The sequence below is a fragment of the Myotis brandtii genome, unplaced genomic scaffold, assembly GCF_000412655.1.
Source record: "Myotis brandtii unplaced genomic scaffold, ASM41265v1 scaffold727, whole genome shotgun sequence".
Taxonomy (NCBI): domain Eukaryota; kingdom Metazoa; phylum Chordata; class Mammalia; order Chiroptera; family Vespertilionidae; genus Myotis; species Myotis brandtii.
In genome coordinates this window covers 1,216,082-1,229,618 of record NW_005370872.1, presented here as the reverse complement: position 1 = coordinate 1,229,618, position 13,537 = coordinate 1,216,082, and positions in this window count along the sequence as shown.

Sequence of the window (13,537 nt, the reverse complement as noted above, 5' to 3'; positions counted from 1 at the left end):
GAGGCAGCTGATGGATGTTTCTCTCTCATCGATGTTTCTAACTCTCTATCCCTCTCCCTTCCTCTCTGTAAGAAATCAATAATATATATATATAATTTCTCTGTTAAGCAGGCACTGCAAGGACTTGTCTTTCCTACTTTATTTCTAGGAAATGCGAAGCTCAGTATCTAAGGTCCGTTCCCTGATGAAGAACCCAGGGTACTATTTAAATACAGCTGATTGTAAGGAAATATCACTCCAATACTGGGTTTTCTTTATGAAACAAGATCTTTTTCAGAAATACACGTGTAAAGAAACACCATATTTTTGGAGTAAAATTTGAGCCTCCTTTGGGTTTTATTCCTTTTTTCAAATACAGTGTAGATTTAGAGCAGGGGTAGGAAAATGTCACATTCTTTCATCTCAGTCTGTACCATATCTTTACATAAGTAGTTTTAAATGACATCGGTGGGAGCCACACAGACAGAATATAGAATACTGGGTATATATTTTTTCTCTTAAATATTTTTTTTTCTTTCATTGTCACTGTGAGGATGATATCTTCTTTAGCTACAAAGCTGAACAATTACATAGTCTTAGAGAAAGTAAAATAATGACTTAAGGTAATTTTTAATATAGTAGAACCTCATTTATTTGACCTACAAAATAATTATAAAACTGATGAATGGACAGTGCTTAACATAATGTTTCTTTTGCCTTATGGATCAGGAATAATTTCACTGAGTGACTTTAAGAGTCAAACTATATATGGGATAATATCTAAAATCTGTAGGAAGGCACATTGCTTTCAAATATTTAATATATACATAATCAATACTCTGGTTGTAAATAAGTCTATTCAAAATGTACTCCTTTAGAACTATGGTGACTTAGATTTAATTGAATGGCTATATCTAAAACAAGTAATTGGGAATGTGCTGAACTCTATCATTCTTCAGATGCCTATGAATTTAAACTGGCCATAAGTCAGTTATATTCTATTACATTAATACAATATAAACTCACAAGCTTATATTATATTAATTGACATTGCTAGATGCCTGCTGTTCAATTTCTTTAAGAAATGGTTATTTACTAACTTCTTGTTATAACTTAAAAACTCATTGTGGAGAAGCTGAAGAAAGCTTGGGTCTTCACCCATGATCTTTCTCCAGGCTCTCTCACTCTCTGCACAGAATTCAGAATCAATACCTAGTTCCATCTAGTCAAGCCAGTGAAATAGAAAACGTCATTTCTGCCTTCCTGCCTCAGAAATGCTCTAAATGCGCTGTAAAAAAATGAGTCATCACCTTCTCCATTAGTTTAAGGATCTGTCCATGAAAAAAAAAATTATATGTATATTACTAAAAGCTTTACATTCATTTGTATTTTAATTACCTTTGAAATGTGTAAATACTCTCAAAAAACAATATCTGAGTGCTTTGCTCAATGTGTATGTGTCTGTTAAGTCTCAAATAACTTATTTTTGTCAGGGATCTTTGGATTTTCAGAAGAATCTCACATAAAGAACAGTTTTTAAATATGAACCATTTGCAACCTTTGCAAGAAATTTTACAAACCACAGATATACTGGGAGTTGGGGGTGAGGTTTTATGATATAAGAAAATATCAGAGCTTCTCATGCTAGTAGAGTATTTGGACACATGGCTCATGCCAGGTGGTGCACAATAAATGAAACAAGACTGTTGACAAGAGAAAGATTATTGTACCAAGTGGAACTGCTGTACCTCAACATGGTAGATTTAGTCTGCACTATTAGTAATGTCTGTATTTCAGTCACAGTGAATCGTATGTTTGTATCTTCAACCAATCTTTCAAGGATTACAAAAGAAACAGTTAGTGGGTATGTTAATTGATCTGCTTTTGACTCACTGGGAACCTATTTATAAGACAATTGAAAGAAAAACCTCAGTCCCTGACATCAAAGAGTATCAATATGGCACTTTGTGTTCTAATCCTTTGCATGACTGTTTTCTTTGTGTTAAATGTTTAAAATGAAGTAATTGCACTTTTAGCTTAATAAATCTCTCCCCTTTTGAAATATCCTTCTCCATCTCCTCTTTGCTAATGGATTTATATTCTCATAACTAAGGAAGAAACTCATGATACTTGTGTGTGCACTCTACATGGCCCTGCAAAAGTGGAAAAAACTCAACTTAACATACTCATCTGGCCAAAGTAAGGGCTAGAAAATGTATATTCCAGTGCATGGATGGGGTTAATTTCATGTGACATTCATAGCATGACAATAGTCATGGGCAGATTAAGTTATATAACTGTGGGAATTTGGGAAGAAAACCCTGGTGTATTATATATCATAACACAGAAAATCAGTATATTTTCTATTTATCCATGGAAGAAACATGAGTGTCGGCCTGCATTATCCCATGAACTACTGTTCTCGCCAGACATGGTAGTGGAGGGTAGAACTATTTGCTTTAGTAAGCAAGTCACCCTTGCACTGCCACAACAATGAATCAGTCTTTATTGAAACTTGCTTAATTTCCATCTCCAGCAATACATGGGTTTGGAAGCTCTTGTTGTTTAAAACCATAAACATGACGAAGAAGATAGAGAAGAAATCATATAAAGCAACATAAGAGGTTAAGAGGCATTGAAGTGAGAGCCCTTTGGTAAGTAGGGTAAAAAATTGAGGGAGAAAGATAAGTCTGCCACCTGTTGTGTGCAGAGCTCTGAATGTTAAAGCAGAGAACAATTTGAGCAGCAGAGCTGGAGTTGAGCACAGACCTTAGAGGTGTGCGCCTTGCCATTTTCTACGTGACCTTGGCTGAGTTGGCTAGCCTCTCTAATTTTTGTTTCCTAGATTTAAAATGGGGTAATACTTGTACCAGGGACTCACCTACGCCTCAACATGCCAAGCACCCTCTGTCTTAAGGCTACTGGGCCTCCAGAGAGCTTCATGCCTCACCCCCATATTTTCTTCAGTCCTGCCCAAATGTCACCCACCCTGGCTAAAATGACACATATCCCTCTGTTTCCCATTTTCTGAATTATTTTTAACTATAGCATTATACATTTATTTTGGTTGCCTGCTTCCTCCACTAGAACAGAATATCCAAATAGACACGGACATGATGTATTCACTGTGGGAGTCTGGGAAATATTTGCAGAATAAATGAATGAAAGGCTAATGGGTGGATGGATGGATGAATGAATGAATGATTGGAGTGTTATGGAAGAGGGAAGAGTAACTTCACTCAAGTCAAGAGAAGTCAAACCAAACAGGCCATGTAGACTGGGTTAAGAAAGTTGCCTTTCATCCTCCCAAAAAGGAGGTATGACAATCTCCGAGGGTTGTAAAGATTGAGTGACAGAGTCTGGAAAGCAATTCAGCCAAGAATCAATAACATCTTTACTCCATTAATATCAATTACCATCATATTATTAATGAATGGCTCAATTAATCTGTTACCGAATTTGGATCACCATTCAGGTTTTATGGAGGATGCCACTTCCCTTTCTGGAACCTTAGTGTTTTTATAAGAAAATGGAGTGTGGAACACTCAGGTCGGTTGCCACTCAGAACTGTTGCTTATACCCAACCTTCTAGACCAGTTCCCTGGAATGATGGTTTTATAAAATCTGACTTCCAGGGAACCTAAAACCTCAGATGCTATGGTCAGTTAAAAGAAGAAGGCTTTTGCAGACATGAACAGATTGTCACTTTATTCTCTCTCACTGAATAAGAAAGGGACTCTGGTAGATTGAATATCTGTACTGGCTTCCAAGCATGGCTCATTTACTAAGTGTCAGCACTGTGTCAAGCATTTATAAATAGTATTGGAACGATCAACATAATCCTCACAAAAGCCTTATGAGATAAGCACTATTTTTATCCCCGTGTTATAGGGGAGGAAACTGAAGTCCAGAGAGTCTCAATGAAACAATTTGCCCACAGTGCCACAGTTAGCCACAGGAAGTGGCAGAGGCAGATTAAGAAGTCAGTCTGGTGGGTTCTAGAGCTAGCACTGGTGATCCCTGTTACCCTGATCTCTTCTCTGAGGAAAGTGAGAATCACAGAAGTTAAGCAAATTGTCAAAGTCACACAGCTGTGAAGATTTCCAGTCTGGAATTAAGCCCAAGTATGCAACACCCAAGCTCATGTTGTCAAATTGCCTCCTGACTATTCTTTGTTCTTTATTAATCTTCAATAATTTAGATGTATTGGAAGCTCCCTCCCCTCCCCACACACACACTTTAATAAAAGTCAGGATGTATTGCCTTCCAGAATTATATAAGGTGAGACTCAGACATTCCCTTGAATCAGAAGGGTTATGGAACAAAAACTTTTGGTTTATATAATCTAGCAAGATTTCAAGTTTTCATTCTCTCTCACATGATATAACGCACAGGCATTTGCAAGTAACCATGCAGCTTATACACACCCATTATCGGTTCTTCCTAAAGTGGCTTTTCTGCCTTGAAAGTAATCCTTGCAGTTAATCCTCAGCACTGCTCCCCAAAGCATGAGAAAGAGAGGGAAATGTCAATGTTGGGTGACAGAAACGATTAACTGGAGTAGTTCTTTTACTTCTGGAATGAGAAAATTCAAACCTTAGAGAGACTTTCTCAAATGAGCTATATGATAATAGCATTTCTGACTTTTAAGGATCTTGGACAAGATGTTCATTTGGAACTTAGCTAATAAAAAGAGAAACATAGCAAAGATCCAGTTCCTTCAAGAAATTACTTAATGGGAGAATTGGCTCAAAAACATGATAAGTGTGGTTCTCTCTTTTCAAGCCAACAGACATGGCTTATAATGTTAGTATCAGCTTCCCAAACACATGTGTTTCAGCTTGCTTTACCAGGCCCCATCTGGTCTTTATTGCTATAAGGTATATCCAGTTGCTACTGTTTAAGCATCCTGTAGTCATGAGAAGAAAAAAAATTATAAACCCAACCAGAAATCATTCTGGTCAATTTTTTTAGATGATACATTACATCTCCCTTTGATAGAACTTTCTAGGTTCCCATTAAGAGTTATTAAGCCATTATCAAACCAAGGCAACGCCTCAGAACATTTCCCGGCCATACGCTAACAATTAAGAATGAATCTTCTCATTGCAAGCAATTGCCATTACCTCATCCTTGTCCAAGTAGAATTTTCCCTCCTCCTTTGATGAGAGTAGTGCCAAGTATCTTAGTCCAGCAGATACCATTGCCTTTTCACTCTGACAATCAAGAGAACTCTCTACTAAACACAAAACTTTGATATATGTAGCCACCACTAGACCTCAAAGCCAAGATGCCATATTATATATTGAGCTAGAGAGAATCTCTCATCAAGAGTTGTTAACCTCTCCATGTCTCAGTTATTCCCAGGACATTCCTGAATACTGTGGGAGGCTCATGGCAGCTGACAGGAAGAAAGCATGGAGGCATTCTTTATGCACATAAGGGCATGTTTTACTTTCCTGCAAAAAGGATCTTTCCACACTCTGAGAAAGAGAAATGTAAGCAAGGGAGCTGAGATTTTAATTTTTCTTTTTGAAAAAATCTGGAATTTGGTGCTGTCTTTTAAGAAATATTCCATCAGCTCTAATTACTGTTGGAAATGATTCTATTGGAACTAGTTGGTAATTCAATACAGCATTCCTCTCCAGACCACCAGTTCAGAATTGGCTTCATGAGAAAGAATGAGTTATTATCTATGGCGTCTACCTGCCAGAATGAGATAGGCTAGGGGAATTGACCAGTCTCCACATAGGGGTGCAGGGCCATGTGAGTCAAATGTCATTAGTATCAAGGCTTTATACTCATCCTCGCCCCACTACCTCCCACTGCCCTCAGCAGCGCCAAAGCCAAGAAATGGTTGAGATAAAAACTAAATCATTATTTTTTGTTCCATGTGTGGTCCTATCTGTTAGAGATATCCAAGAAAATAATCATTAACAGTTATATGTAAATCCCAAGAATTTACTTCTGCCAAGCCCGTGTGTTGGTATATCTAAGGTCAGATGTTTAAACCTCTGGCTCTCCACCCACATACATATCAATCAAAATGAAAACAGACAAAACTATAAAACCAGTATAGGAAGTTTAACAAAATGCAAAACTAAAAACTTTTTAAAATATCTATTAAATGTTTTTCTAGTTTTTAGGAACTTCTGATTTGCTTATATCCCAAACATATGCATAGGCTGCATAATGGATATGACAACTAAAGATGAGAGACTCAGCATGTTGAAAAAGTTCTGAATATAAAACCCAGAAATCTGAGGTCAAGGTGTGACTCAGTCAGGAGCTAAGGAACTTGGGTAAGTGAATGACCTTCATGCTCTCTCTATTTTCCCACCCTTAAACTAGTGACAATACTTACTCCTTGAGAGGTAGGAAATATGATGTGACTTGCCATAAGGACACATCTTTGCTAATGATATAGTGCCATACAAATGTTAGGTCTTAATATGTTAGAATTTAGGTCCTTGCCCTGGTCGGATAGCTCAGTTGGTTAGAGTCTCAATACTCCAAGTTTGTAGATTCCATCCCAGTCAGGGGTCAGGGCACATAGGAGAAACAATCAATGAATACATAAATAAGTGTATCAGAAAATTGATGTTTCACTCTCTTACTTTCCCTATGTCTCTCTCTCTCTCAAATTAATAAGTAATTTTTTAAAATTAAGTCCTTTTTTGTATCTTATTTTGAAAAAATTTAAAAAGGATTATTTGTGTTTTCCAGTTTGTTTAAGCATAAAATCACAAACAATGGTTAGCCATTTTTTTCAGTACACTTTTGCTAGGGTCATCTTAACATATATTCTTAGTAATAATATTATTAATTAATGCATATTAATGTATACGCATTCTTATGATAAATACCATGTTTATCATAAGAGGTGACCATGTGTCAAGCAGTATTCTCAGTACACTAGTTATGAAAACTTATGTAACTTTCACCACAAACCAAAAAGGTAGATATTATTATATCTGTTTTTTGTTTTTTTTAATATGAGGAAATCGAGGTTCAGGGGTGAATCTAAGATTATATAGCTAGTAAATGGCAGAGTTTGGATTTAAAATGAAGCTACTTGCTTCAGAATATATATGAATTACTCAATTATATTGCCTTTTCATAAGTTCAAATTTTTAAAGAAAGAGTCTGGTTAGGGAGGCAAAGCTATTTCATGTTTTTGTTTTAATGTTTTTATTCATTCACTCAATCTTGCATTGTGTTAGGCATTAAGAATACACAGTCATGTTGCTCTCCCTAATGGGGGAGGCAGATGAGAAATATAAAAACAAATAAGCAAAAAAACAGAGGAGATCTGTGCTCCCAGGAAAATGAACCTAGATTATACAGTAGAGAATGCTTGTTTAGATGAGGAAGACTTCTTCAAGAAAATGATACTTGAACCAAGATTGGAATGTCAAGAACAAGTCCATCTGGTATTCCAGGCAGAGGGAACTGCAAGGGCAAAGACCCTGATTTGCGAATGAGTTGGGGTTTTTTTGGAATTTTCCCAACACAGGTAGAAGCAGGTGGCTGCTATAGATTGAATTTTTGTATCCTCCCACAATTCATCTGTTGAAAACTTAACTCCTAGTGTAATGGCACTTGGGGTGGAGCTTTGGGAGGTGAATAGGTCATAAGGGCCGAGTCCTCATGAATGGAATTGTGCCCTTTTAAAAGAGCCCCTAGAGAGCCTCCTCATTTCTTCTCCCCTTCTATCCTGTAAGGTTACAATGAGAAGACACTCTCAATGAGGAATCTGGTCCCCATCAGACACTGAATCTGCCTGAGCCTTAATCTTAGACTTCCCAATCTCCACAACTGTGAGAAACAAAATTCTGTAGTTTATAAGTCATCCAGTTTATGCAATTTGTTATAGCAATCTGAATGGACTAAAATAGGTGGTAAAGGAAGAAAATGGAGGAATACAAGCAAGAAGCATAATGTTCTTAAGGAACAAATGATGGTCCATATGACTGAGAGTAAGGATAAGAAGTGACTGCAAGCTCAGGTTGAGGCAGACAAAGCAGGGCCTTGAAAGCCAAGCTCAGCTCTGAAGAACAATTGACAGCGAACTAATGTTTTCAGCAGTTGCGTGACATAATCAGATATGTTTCACATGTTTTGAAAACTTACTTTGTCGGCCAAGCAGATAAACAAATGGAAATCATAAGAAGGAAAAAAAGAGAGAGTAGTCAAGAGACTTTTGCAAATAACACAGGCGAGAGATGGTTTCCTACTTTCCTTGACTAAGGTGGTGGTGATGAAAATAGTGAAATGTGGATGCATTTGAGATATATTTTGGATGTAAAATTGACAAGACTTGGCAGAAGTGAGAAGGAAGGAGGTATTAAGGATGTCTTCTAAGTTTCCAGTTTCTATTGCAAAATAAATATCTCATTCTAAGAGTGCAATAAGTTGAGTTGAAAAATGATGAGTTTTACTGTGGACCAATAAAATATTAAAATATTACATATTAGTAAAGAATAAAAACTTTACAAATCAAATATGAGTTAAATAAATATATATTGAATGGTTAAAATAGTTTCCATTTTTCTGACCATGAATCAGTATCCCTTACATACATGCACATATAAATTTAAACACTTGAAATGTTATAGATTGAATTTTGTGTCCCTCCCTTTCTCCCAAACTTCATATATTGAAGACTTGAAGCCTCAATTTGATGGCAATTTGAGATGAGGCCTTTGAGAGGTCATAAGAGGTCATAGATGAGGTCATGAGAGTGGGACCCTCATGATAGGATTAGTATCCTCATGAGGAGAGACCACAGAGACACCAGAGAGCACTAGAGTTCTCTCTCCTCTCTCTCTCTCCCTCCTCTCTCTCTCTTTCTCCCTCTCTCCACATAAAGAAGAGGTCACATGAGCACTGAAGCATAATGACAGATGCTTATAAGCCAAGAGAAGATACCTCAGAATAAACCTTATTTTTCTGGCCCCTTGATCTTGGACTTCTGGCTTCCAGAACCATAGTGTTTATTGTTTAAACTACCTAGTCCAGAGATGACGAACCTTTTGAGCTCGGCGTGTCAGCATTTTGAAAAACCCTAACTTAACTCTGGTGCCGTGTCACATATAGAAATTTTTTGATATTTGCAACCATAGTAAAACAAAGACTTATTTTTTTGATATTTATTGTATATATTTAAATGCCATTTAACAAAGAAAAATCAACCAAAAAAATGAGTTCGCGTGTCACTTCTGACACGTGTGTCATAGGTTCGCCATCACTGACTAGTCCTTACTATTTCATTATGGCAGCCCCCAGGGAATAAGACTCAAAGTTTACTGGTGAAGTGGAAATAATCAATTAACACAGTGGTTCTCAACCTTCCTAATGCCTCGACCCTTTAATACAGTTCCTCATGTTGTGGTGACCCCCAATTTCATTGTTACAAATTGAACATAATTAAAGCATAGTGATTAATCACAAAAACAATATGTAATTATATGTGTGTTTTCCAATGGTCTTAGGCGACCCCTGTGAAAGGGTCGTTCGACCCCCAAAGGGGTTGTGGCCCACAGGTTGAGAACCACTGAATTAACAAATTTTAGATTCAATTTCATTTGTTTAATTCCCAGATAATTTTATTAGTGATATCATATGAAAGTGATACCATGGAAGTACTTCTATATCCTCTGAACATGGCAATATTCAGGAAATTGCTACTACTCCAGGCCCATTGGCTCCTACTCTGGAAATGTCAGAACAGACATAGTGTATGAGATGGGAGAGAAGAAAGAGACAAATATTCACCCCAATCAATTAATCTCAGTTCATCCAGACAAATTTAAAGGTAGTTTAGTTGTAAAATACATTCCCATATGGATTACCTGTACTATACCAGCTGATTAGGCTAAGCATCTGCATCTTCCCAGTGCTGTTTGCTGGTTAGAGATGACTCAACGGAATGAGAAAATCTTTCTAATAGAAGACTGGTCAGCAAACTTTTTCTATAAAGGACCATATAGTAAATATCTTCAGCTTTGCAGGCCAAATAGTCTCTGTCACAACCACTCAGTTCTGTTGTTGCACAGTGAAAGCAGCCAAAGAAGTCAAGGAATGGGCGTGGTTGTGTTCTAATACAACTTTATTCGCAACCACAGGCAGGAGCCAGATCTCGCGCAAGAGCTATAGTTTGCCAACCTCTGTTATAGAACATTATTTTGATCACATATTATATTTTCAGATAATCCACAATTACTTTATACATAGCACACATACGTAGGCAAAAGCTGAAATCATAGAGGATTTGCAATCATTACAAGATATAAGGTATTTATATAAATATGTAGCTGCCTGTTAATATTATTCCCACAGTGCCATCACCATTCATCTGCTAAAATGTCCCCAGTCTGCCTTTGGGAAACTACTGCTTCCTATCCACGGATCCTGGTGTGGCTCCCAGAGTTTGCCTTCCAATAGTCTGTGAGTGGCCTATACTGAGAGAGAAGTATTCTATTCTACTAGTCAAACAAATTAGCTCAAAGATAAGACCAAGTTATAAAACCTTGATTACATATGCATGCTTGGAAAGATAACTTTGTTCTTCCTCTAAAATGAGAGGGAGACTACAAAGATGATATAACTTGGGACTTAAGAATTATCTTCCAAGGCTACAAGAATGAAGTCATCTGAAGTATCAGTGATTAAGATCAATGAAATAAAAGAACAGAAAGAACATCCAGCATTGCAATGATATAATCTGAGGCTCAGAATCAAGCCTTAAATTACAGAAGCAATAGTAAACTTCTCTTTTTAAAATCCATTAGAAAGTGATTTTTTAATGCTTGGAAGCAAAGGGGTTTACACAAATTAAATTTCTCTGTAGATATGACAAAATCCCAATGAAATCAGGTAATTTCAAAAAGTAAGATATGCCATTATCATAATTGGACCAATGGCTGACTTGATTAAGTAGAAAGTGAAGAGTCATTTGGGGGCATAGGCTTGTCAGAAAAATTACAGAATGCCAGGCTGCTAGGAAAAGTTTCACTGTGTTGTGACATCACATTTGCATTATAATTTTAAAAGTGCAGAAAACTTCACAGAGACGATGGATTATAGATAAATGGATCATTCCCTAGTGTAGTATAATTCTATGGACAGGCGAAGAATGGAGGCTTTTGCAGTATTAAGGAATACAAGCATGAAGAAACATAGGAGTGCAAATATACTTGAAGAATAAAGATGGTCCCCGGATATGAGAGACTTCAATATAGCCTGGTTTGACTTTATTGACATGATTAAAAGAAAGATGTTTTAATTGGTAGGGGAAGATGATGAGCCCTAGAAGCAGAGTGAAAGTTGCAAAAGAAACAGTCAGCTTCCACTCAAGCGCAGCACTGAGAGAAGGGAGGTTTAACCTTGTGTTTTTCATGCCCTAGTCCTTTTGGCAGGCATTGCCAATATTGAGCTGATGATAAGGAATTATAGTCCAATGGACAGTGCAAAACCACCCTTATGATGAGATTGTAAAATGAGATGAAGCCCAAGGCCACTGTACATTAAGCCCATCTAATTAATTTCATCTAACCACACATATTTTTTTAGCTGATTTTAACTTACTAAAGATGAAACTGAGAGTCCTCATGACTTTCATTAAATTTAATTTTAATTCCTAGCTCTAGAGCCCTGGCCTCATTCCTCAGTTGGTTAAATCCTTGTCCTGATACCTAAGGTTGCAGATTTGATTCCTGGACAGGGCACATACAAGAATAAATAATTAGAACAAGAAATCTCCCTCTCTCAAATCAATCAATAATTTAAAAAATAAATCCTAGTTCTAGAAATAATCTCTCTCTCTCTCTGTCTATAACCCTTAGAGACCTAGCATTTCCCTGGACCTGACTAATGGTCACAGGGTCAGGACCTCTGGCAGGCTGAAGATAACATCTTGACCTAAGTTATGTTTCTCTTCCTGAGCCCTAAGATGGAATAACCCGCTGGCTACTTTCCCATGAGACCAGAAGAACATGGGAAAATAACTCAGAGCTGTCCTCAAGACCTGAGGAAAGGATTCATTACGCCTACCTCACCTCTGACCAATCAGCTCCCAGAGTGATCCTGAACCCCTAACTCATGGTGTCTTGTTATTTTGTCCTATGAAATCTGTCACCTACACACCATTGGGGAGTTCAGGCTTTGGAGCATTAGCTTCTAGCTCTCCTGGGTGGCACCATTTATGATAAAATAGCCAATATTCTCCACTGCAACTCTTGGTGTCTAGTATTTGGCTCTGCCAGTGCTAGGGGGACAAACTCTTTCTGTTCCTTAACAAGGAGACTTTACATTATGTCCTATAGGACTGTAAGAAGGAATTTAACAACAGAGAAATTTCTGATCAGTACAGTGTTTGAGTATTCAACTTCCAGTGATTTCTCATTATAAATTGATGAATTGAAATTCTGATTTTTATGAATTAAGAGAATGAGTTGGGCTAATGTAAGTCTGCCTCTGGAAAATGAAACTATTCTCAGTGAGCCCACAAAGTCAGGTTTCTGAGCCTCCGGATAGGAATAGGATCCAGACCCTGAAACGTGGTAAATCCTCTAAGCCAGAGTCCCTGGTCTTTCAAAGACACTGAAGAGGGAGCTTGCCTGGTCTATCAGATGGAAACTTCCCAACACAAACACACGTTGTTCTGTGTCTATTCCTATGTCTTGTGGATCTGCCCTCTGAGATCTTGGTTCCAGGCTTGTGTCATCCCGCCTTTGACTTGAAAAATAGCTTGTATTTGAATGGAGTCATTTTCTCATCCTATTTCCTGCCTGTGGAAATACAGGTGCCAAATACCTCTTTCATTTTGTACTGTCTCTGTCTGTTTTAGCCCACTGGAGAGGCAAGGAATTCCCAAGACTGGGGAAGTTTGCCTAAATGTTCCTTTTGTTTTCTGTAGTTCTTAATTATTCAATTATTTATTCCAAGTTTCCAAACTTGGTGTTTCCATTGAACACAAAGGACAAAAGCTACTACTGAGGTCACATGGTTCCCTCAAATTTAGAGCCACATTATGTCTGAGGAAGAAAGCTTGACCAGATTTTCAGTTTTTGACTTTTCCATTGAATAATTCTGATTAATGATTAGAGACTTCAAACACATAGAATTCACTCTTATGCCCACTTAGAGTTTCACATCGGTAACTATTTCTTCACTAGTTATCCTGCAGTCCAGTTCTCACTTCAGTCTTTATACTGAGAAGTAGATGATGATAACGGTGATCAGACCAAACCACTGGTGAAAAAGAATTTGACCACTGGAATCTGAAATTATATGCTGTTGGTGGATATTTATTTCTGTAATAACAATTCTAAAGCCCTTGTTTGCCATAATATTGGGGCTTTTTTCCCCCACAGAGCATTACATCTCTGAGATTACAACTGGGTTTTGTTTTATTCCAATGCCAAAACTAAAATGCTAGATAGATAAGTTAGTGAGTTTAAGCCCCATATAAACATAAGTATGCCAAAGGAGATGTATCCAAAAAAGCTATTATCCTCATAAATGTGTATAGTAGATCAAAAGCGTTCTTAGCAAT